Raw genomic sequence first — 7664 nt, 5'->3', positions numbered from 1 at the left:
CACTCAAAGGAGGCAACAAAATGCAGCACTGGCATTGAAGCTCATCTGGTGCTCCCGTAGTTTGTGCTGTACTAAAAGAATCGCGTGCTGAAGGGCAACGCAAATTTTTTTTTTTTTTTGCGTTGCCTTTCCTCTTAAAACTTAGAATATGCAGATCTTTAAATATTTGAAGATCGTTCGAGCTACTTTAATAATTTCACCAACGTTTTTATACAAAAAATAGTAAACAAGCAGTGTTAAGAAGTACTTTAAGTACATGGTACTTAAAGTACTACTGTTTAGAAACCTTGTACTTTACTTGAAGTTCATTTTCTAAACGTGTGCTTGTACTTTCCGAAGAAAGTGAAGCTCCCGACTTCAACATACATTCCCCGAATTCGAAAAAAAGGGGTATTATCGAGTGAAAACGCGCTTTTTCGAGACGTCATTTCTTTATTTCACTGAGTGAGGAAATGGAAGCTATACGACCGACACAAATAAGTCCCTTATAAGGTGATTGTGTAAAATAGTTTGTCAGCGAGAGTAAAACGACTACTTTGTGGGGACTTGACTTTATAGAATATTCGCTGCCATTTCCGGAAAAAACGGGTGCACCTGCGATTACCTCTGGAGCAGTGCGTACTAGTTAAAAAAACACTGTAAAGGGAGTCAAAGGGCACCATGAAAGATTCTGTTAAAAGTACTGGTACTTCACCTCGAAATTTATTGTATTTATAGTACGTTACTTCAAGTACATTGCACCCGGTGTACTTACTTGTTTACTTAAGATTCATAACCTCTAATATCCTTCGTACTTTACTTCAAGTAATTTTTAGATGTACTTTACACAACACTGTAAACAAGCAAACACTGTCTAAAAATTAAGCTCGGGCAGTGCTAAACCTCAAAGTAGAAATTACACACTTGCAGTACATCATTAACCAAATAAACAAGAAACTACAAAACAATTAGGCACGCAGAAGCAGAACCAGCTATTAAAGCATTTCTTTGAAAAAATACCCCGATTCATATTTGGCTAGCACAACTTCGCTAACGGATCAAAACCTATGTACTTTCTTTTTACCATGACAAAAACATATAAAATTAACTTCAAAGTAACTTCAAAAGCAATTCGCAACTTTTTTTACGATAATTAGTAATTTACTCAATTACTTTCTATTTGAATAATTTCTACTTTACTCAAATTACTTTTGAGGTCAATACTCAGTAAATTAACTTAATTACTTTTTTTGAGTAACTTGTAGATGTCTGGTTGGAGCTTGTGCAGTAGTGTTTTCCCTAGGCATTGCTCAAGTTAGACGGTGCCTAAATGTAGAGTAGAAAGCCCTCGAGGACACGCACAGATGAACGTACAAGGTGCGGCATAATGAGGAGACCCAGCGGTGCTCGGCCAAGGCGGCACTAAAACCCATTCGGGGAGCCCTGATTACGCTAAACTGTAAAACGGGGAGGTTGGAATGGACTGTCAGTTTCTCAATCGTCGGAATGTGGCAGTTGGTTTCGTAGCTCGGTATGCCGGCTGCACCCCATGCAGCATCTTGTCCCTTTCGGCGAGTACTAAGCAGGGCTAGCACATACTGCCCCCGACGGGACCCGGAATCCCAAGAGCTCAAGATGACTTGGTGGCTGCAAGAGTAGTTGAAAAATTAACCGCAAGGAATGACCGCGAATTCAAGATCATTATTGTGCCTCACTTAGAGCGAGATGAGGACACATCTGCTCGAGTAAAAAGAAAGAACAGGCGGGTTTTCAAGAATAATCGGTAGAAGCGTTAGACCCGTCAAACGAAGCAGTGTCTATGTAGCAGATATTTGCTGCCAAACAATTGAAAACATAGCACCTGCTTCTCGCTTTAAAAAGGAGTGCTTTATGGCAAGGGGCGAAACACCGGAAGTGGTGTTGTTTCATAACCAACTGATTGTGATCTTACTAAGATAATGTGAAACAACTTTTATCTATCAACGACCAATGTGATCAAAGCAACCAAACAAAATTCGGACCCTCATCAAATCAATTGCTTACGCAAATGTCAATAAAACAATAGATAAACTAGTAATGCGATGTTAGTCTTAAAAGAGGGAGAGGAGTTGTTGAACTCTCATAGGTAAAAACAAAAAAAAAAGCATATCAAACACAAACAGGAACTCACTTTTTTCGCCCTCAAATAGGGTTAAGTTAACGTTAACGTAATACAGAATATATTTCGTTGAAGGAAGCATCATCTCATACGTAAGCCACTGATATAACATATTTTATGATTGAAAAGGTTTACTCCGACTTAACATAACAAATTAATAACAAAAGGTACAGACGTTTCGCCACCTATGCAGGTGGCATCTTCAGTATACACTGACACAAATGAGGTGAGGTCGACCAGTCTACTTATCACACACGTCCCCGTAAACATCTGGCAGGGGGCCACGGTTGGTGTTGCACACCGATGAGTCACGGCGAATGAACCAGGACTCGACGAATTTTCTTTGCCCCCACCTTTGTTCTCGGGCCAGCGTCGTCGCATTGTCCAGGTCGAAACTGTGTCCTGTCGTCCAGCAGTGTTCGACAAGTTCCGTCTTGGACCGCGTGGCATGGGTGGCCTTGGCAACGTCCCTTTGGTGTTCTTTCAATCTCGTTGCCCTCTTACTGCCCGTTTCGCCGATGTAGGTCGCGTCACAATCCCCGCACTGCACTTTGTATACGACCCCCCTCTGACCGTCTGCAGAGGTGCGGTCCTTCGGTTTCGGGAACATATTCGCTAAGGTATAATGTGGTTTAAAAACAGTTTGTACGCCCAGCGGGCGCAAAGCTCTCCGAACAGCATCTGACACGCCCTGGACATAGGGAATAGATACAATAGACGTTGCCCGCACTCGAGACTCACTCCCCCTTCCCCTCTGCATTCGCCTCTGCGTATCGTTAATAAACGTCCTCGGATAATGGCGCCGCTCTAACGCACCAACCACATTTTCTACCTCTTGCAACCGTAGCTGCTTGTTAGAGCACACTGCATCACAACGTGATAAAAAGGTTCTTACAACGGACCGTTTGTGTTCGGTCGGGTGATGCGAGTCAAAGGACAAAAAATTTCCGGTGTCACACTGCTTACGGTACACCGTCGTTTCCACACTGCCATTACTGGCCCGGCGTACCAACACATCCAAAAAAGGCAACACATTATCTGTCTCTGTTTCGTACGTGAGCTGAATGGCGTGGTGTACGCTGTTCAGCGCCACGTGGAAAGCATCTAGGTTAATTCTTTTCAAAATTACAAAAGTGTCATCTACGTACCTACAGTACATTTTCACCGGAAAGGGTACTGAGTTTAGCACCCGTGTTTCGACGTGCTCCATCATTAAGTTTGCTACGGTAACAGAAATAGGACTTCCCATAGGGCACCCTTCGATTTGATGGTAAATCGTGTTGGCGAAACTGAAGTACGTTTGATTCAGGCAAAACCGCAACAAAATTATAATATCCTCCACAAGTAAGGACGTACGACTCTCCAAATTACAATCTTCTTTCAAACGCGCCTCTACATAATCGATAGCCAGGCCAATGGGGACATTTGTAAACAATGAGATAACATCAAAAGACACCATAACATCGTCATCATCAAGCTGCTGCGTACGGACTTCGGTTACAAAATCGCGAGAGTTTCTAACGGACCTAGAGTTGTCCTCAGTTAACGGCTTCAGCACTTCAACCAAGAACTTCGACAGGTTGTAAGTTGGTGAACCTACAAAAGACACGATAGGACGGAGAGGGCAGCCCTCTTTATGCACCTTAGGTAGCCCGTAGATGGTTGGAGTGGCTCCGTCCGAAGAAAACAGTCGGCGGTACAACGTTTGATCCAAACGTCCCTTGTTACGCAGTACCCGTAAATGTTCAACGAGCTGGCGCTCTGACTTTGCTGTCGGGTCACGGTTCAGCTTCATAAAATGCGAGGGATCGTTCAAGATGCTGTACATTTTCTCCTCATAATCCTTTCGATCTAGCAACACTGTAGCCTTTCTCTTATCTGCCGAAAGGATAACGATAGATTTATCTGATTTGAGATCATTTAGCGCCGTGCGTTCCCCAGCGGTAAGGTTCGTCCGAGTGCTTTTTGCATTCGCCAGGACACTTACAATTCGGCTACGAGCCAAGTTTACCCCAGTTGTATCCTGGATATGCCGCAACTTCTCCTCAACCTCCACGATGATATCACGTTTGGGCACTTTCCGTGGGGCAATTGCGAAATTCAGGCCCTTCGACAATAAGCTCATGTGGTTGTCCGATAGACGTTTCGAGGAAAAGTTATGCACTGCCTCTAAACTATCCTGTTCTGGCCGATGGCGAGGTAACAACCGGGACAACTTCTGGCGATGGACTTCGGTGCACTTGCCTCTTTCCAAATCTTCAGCTTGTTTGCGCGCCCTGATGATGTCGTGGAAATCATTGGGACGAAGCCTAGAGCGGAGACAGGTTTCCGCCGCGTACATGAGTCACGGCGAATGAACCAGGACTCCACGAATTTTTTTTGCCCCCACCTTTGTTCTCGGGCCAGCGTCGTCGCATTGTCCAGGTCGAAACTGTGTCCTGTCGTCCAGCAGTGTTCGACAAGTTCCGTCTTGGACCGCGTGGCATGGGTGGCCTTCGCAACGTCCCTTTGGTGTTCTTTCAATCTCGTTGCCAGAATACAGGTTAACAAGCCAGAATACAGGATAACAAGCCAGAATACAGGATAACAAGCAAGAAATACAGCAAGTAAGACGTCGTGTGTACGCGGCGGAAACCTGTCTCCGCTCTAGGCTTCGTCCCAATGATTTCCACGACATCATCAGGGCGCGCAAACAAGCTGAAGATTTGGAAAGAGGCAAGTGCACCGAAGTCCATCGCCAGAAGTTGTCCCGGTTGTTACCTCGCCATCGGCCAGAACAGGATAGTTTAGAGGCAGTGCATAACTTTTCCTCGAAACGTCTATCGGACAACCACATGAGCTTATTGTCGAAGGGCCTGAATTTCGCAATTGCCCCACGGAAAGTGCCCAAACGTGATATCATCGTGGAGGTTGAGGAGAAGTTGCGGCATATCCAGGATACAACTGGGGTAAACTTGGCTCGTAGCCGAATTGTAAGTGTCCTGGCGAATGCAAAAAGCACTCGGACTAATCTTACCGCTGGGGAACGCACGGCGCTAAATGATCTCAAATCAGATAAATCTATCGTTATCCTTTCGGCAGATAAGAGAAAGGCTACAGTGTTGCTAGATCGAAAGGATTATGAGGAGAAAATGTACAGCATCTTGAACGATCCCTCGCATTTTATGAAGCTGAACCGTGACCCGACAGCAAAGTCAGAGCGCCAGCTCGTTGAACATTTACGGGTACTGCGTAACAAGGGACGTTTGGATCAAACGTTGTACCGCCGACTGTTTTCTTCGGACGGAGCCACTCCAACCATCTACGGGCTACCTAAGGTGCATAAAGAGGGCTGCCCTCTCCGTCATATCGTGTCTTTTGTAGGTTCACCAACTTACAACCTGTCGAAGTTCTTGGTTGAAGTGCTGAAGCCGTTAACTGAGGACAACTCTAGGTCCGTTAGAAACTCTCGCGATTTTGTAACCGAAGTCCGTACGCAGCAGCTTGATGATGACGATGTTATGGTGTCTTTTGATGTTATCTCATTGTTTACAAATGTCCCCATTGGCCTGGCTATCGATTATGTAGAGGCGCGTTTGAAAGAAGATTGTAATTTGGAGAGTCGTACGTCCTTACTTGTGGAGGATATTATAATTTTGTTGCGGTTTTGCCTGAATCAAACGTACTTCAGTTTCGCCAACACGATTTACCATCAAATCGAAGGGTGCCCTATGGGAAGTCCTATTTCTGTTACCGTAGCAAACTTAATGATGGAGCACGTCGAAACACGGGTGCTAAACTCAGTACCCTTTCCGGTGAAAATGTACTGTAGGTACGTAGATGACACTTTTGTAATTTTGAAAAGAATTAACCTAGATGCTTTCCACGTGGCGCTGAACAGCGTACACCACGCCATTCAGTTCACGTACGAAACAGAGACAGATAATGTGTTGCCTTTTTTGGATGTGTTGGTACGCCGGGCCAGTAATGGCAGTGTGGAAACGACGGTGTACCGTAAGCAGTGTGACACCGGAAATTTTTTGTCCTTTGACTCGCATCACCCGACCGAACACAAACGGTCCGTTGTAAGAACCTTTTTATCAGGTTGTGATGCAGTGTGCTCTAACAAGCAGCTACGGTTGCAAGAGGTAGAAAATGTGGTTGGTGCGTTAGAGCGGCGCCATTATCCGAGGACGTTTATTAACGATACGCAGAGGCGAATGCAGAGGGGAAGGGGGAGTGAGTCTCGAGTGCGGGCAACGTCTATTGTATCTATTCCCTATGTCCAGGGCGTGTCAGATGCTGTTCGGAGAGCTTTGCGCCCGCTGGGCGTACAAACTGTTTTTAAACCACATTATACCTTAGCGAATGTGTTCCCGAAACCGAAGGACCGCACCTCTGCAGACGGTCAGAGGGGGGTCGTATACAAAGTGCAGTGCGGGGATTGTGACGCGACCTACATCGGCGAAACGGGCAGAAAGAGGGCAACGAGATTGAAAGAACACCAAAGGGACGTTGCCAAGGCCACCCATGCCACGCGGTCCAAGACGGAACTTGTCGAACACTGCTGGACGACAGGACACAGTTTCGACCTGGACAATGCGACGACGCTGGCCCGAGAACAAAGGTGGGGGCCAAGAAAATTCGTCGAGTCCTGGTTCATTCGCCGTGACTCATCGGTGTGCAACACCAACCGTGGCCCCCTGCCGGACGTTTACGGGGACGTGTGTGATAAGTAGACTGGTCGACCTCACCTCATTTGTGTCAGTGTATACTGAAGCTGCCACCTGCATAGGTGGCGAAACGTCTGTACCTTTTGTTATTAATTTGTTATGTTAAGTCGGAGTAAACCTTTTCAATCATGAATTCACCCGGCTTTTGGAACATTTTTGCATAACATATTTTATTTAGCAGACACCTTAATCATACCGCTTTGGTAAAACATCGACACAGCGCTGTCTGTTTACTTTGTCCGCCTTGATCCAATAAATATTCATTAAACTATTTCAGCTGTACAATTACTTGGGATTCAGCCGGGTTACGTTGAAGATAGGGAGTTTTTATGAGTTACTCACAGGCAGGTTACAAATAGAGAACTCTACACAATTTTTTTATTGAGCATCTGGTTCACACATGGCGCTAAAAAGACAAAAAAAAATGATGGCAAATTGCTAGGTAACACGTCATTGCTAGGTAATACGCACGCGTGAAACTTTCTACCATCACATACTCTTAGCTATAGTCAGAGCTTCCAGAAGCCAGACGCCACCGTTCACGGCACTCTTCATACAAGAGGTTAATGCGTACCATGTGTACACTTGATGATTGGCCTTGGAATAAAGCGACACTACCGCTAATTGGGCTGTTAAACCTGGTGATCTTCCAGATCCTCCCATACTCTCAAGCTCTTCTCCCTCAGTGGGCACAAATGGTCTACTCCTCCTCGCCGACACTTCTGGCAACATCACCTCCCCGTTAACTACTCAGCGTCGAGCAGCTCACTCCTCCTCTGCCACCCGTGAACCAATCAGTGTCGAGCCTCGAGGTC

This window comes from Ixodes scapularis, unplaced genomic scaffold (genome assembly GCF_016920785.2).
Source record: "Ixodes scapularis isolate PalLabHiFi unplaced genomic scaffold, ASM1692078v2 PGA_scaffold1__304_contigs__length_218370807, whole genome shotgun sequence".
Lineage (NCBI taxonomy): Eukaryota > Metazoa > Arthropoda > Arachnida > Ixodida > Ixodidae > Ixodes > Ixodes scapularis.
Note: the sequence above shows the minus strand (reverse complement) of the source record.